This window comes from Microtus ochrogaster, chromosome 15 (genome assembly GCF_000317375.1).
Source record: "Microtus ochrogaster isolate Prairie Vole_2 chromosome 15, MicOch1.0, whole genome shotgun sequence".
Lineage (NCBI taxonomy): Eukaryota > Metazoa > Chordata > Mammalia > Rodentia > Cricetidae > Microtus > Microtus ochrogaster.
Window position 1 is genome coordinate 28,835,544 of NC_022017.1, and position 1,503 is coordinate 28,837,046.

General features: G+C 43.8%; 1 protein-coding gene across 2 annotated transcripts in view; it reads right to left on the bottom strand.

Annotated features, from left to right (window-relative positions):
* Positions 1–1,503, bottom strand: part of Xrcc6 (X-ray repair cross complementing 6) — a 23,936-nt gene that overhangs the window by 14,767 nt on the left and 7,666 nt on the right. The window lies entirely within an intron of this gene.

Below are 1,503 nucleotides of genomic sequence, written 5' to 3' on the forward strand. Positions count from 1 at the left end.
CCAAAGCCACAGAGAAATCCTGTCTCGAAAAACAAAAACAAAAAAAAAAAAAAAAACATGCAAATAATCCCAGCACTTGTGGGGCTAAGGCAGAAAGACTGCTGTGAGCTTGAGGCTACACTGGGCCACATACTGAGCTTTAGGTCACAGAGAATTTATGTAGTCTTTTCTTTCTTTATTTATTTCTTTTCTTTTCTTTTTTTTGATCTTGGAAATACAGAAAAGCTAGTTGGGCAATGGTGGCACATGCCTTTAATCCCAGCACTCAGGAAGCAGAAGCAAATGGATCTCTGTGAGTTCAAGGCTAGTCAGGGATATACAGAAAAACCTGGTCTCGAAAAAACAAATATACATGCATTTATATATATTTAGTATATACATTACACACACACATCAGCCAAGGGCAGTGGTGGAGCATGCCTGCAATCCCAGCACTTGAGGGGTAGGTCAGGATTAGGACCAAAAATTCAAGGTTATCCTCAGCTCCACAGCAACTTCCCGACCAGCCTGAGTGAAAATTGAGAACCTGTATCTATCAAACAAGCAGGCAGGTAGTGCTTGGTGTCCTGCAGTACAGCCTGGTCAGAAATTCCTAGATTATGCAGCCCTCCTGCCTCAGGCTCCCTAGCAGCTGAAGCTGTGGGATGTAACACTGTGCCCAACTCAAGCATCTATTTTCAGTTAAATTCAAATGGGTTTCGTTTGCTGGATTGTTTTTCAGCTTAGGACTCACTCTGTAGCCCAGGCTGGACTCATATTCCTCTCGCCTCAGTCTTCAAAGTGCTGGGATTTTGGCCATGCATAAGCAGGTACAGCCAAATATCCTTTATTCTTTTTTTGAAGGATGTACTTATGTTATCTGCATTTTGTTTGCATGTTTCTGTACCTCGTGCATGCAGTAACCAAAAAGGCCAGAAGAGGGCGTCGGATCCCCTGGAACTGGAGACAGTTGTTAGGCACCTTGTGGGTACAGACAATGGAGGTCAAGTCCTCTGGAAGAACAGCCAGTGCTCTTAACTACTGAGATATCTCTCCAGCCTAAGCCACACATCCTTCAAATGCCTCCCTAGGCTAGGCATGACAATGCACACCAGGAATAATACCACCTGGGAGGCTATGGCAGGATTGCCTGCTTGAGGCCTGCTTGAGGCCTGCTTGAGGCCTGCTTGAGGCCTGCTTGGCTACACAGCAAGTTCTAGACCAGCATGGGCTATATAACAAAAATATACAAACTCTAGATTGACTATTAACATTATCAGGACCTAAAGAAAGTGGCTATGCCTATCAGCTGTCATAACTACTTCAAACAACACTCAAATCATTATCATTCCTAGCAGCACTGATGTCAAGACAAGTATGCCCTGCTAGAGACCTTCAGATAGCAGGCAAGACTATTTAGGCCACACTGGTGTGACCCCAGTTTTACTTTACTCTTTCATTTGGTTCTTGATGGCAAAAGCAAATGCTTAATCTCAACTATAAAGAAAATAAGTTAGAGCCGGG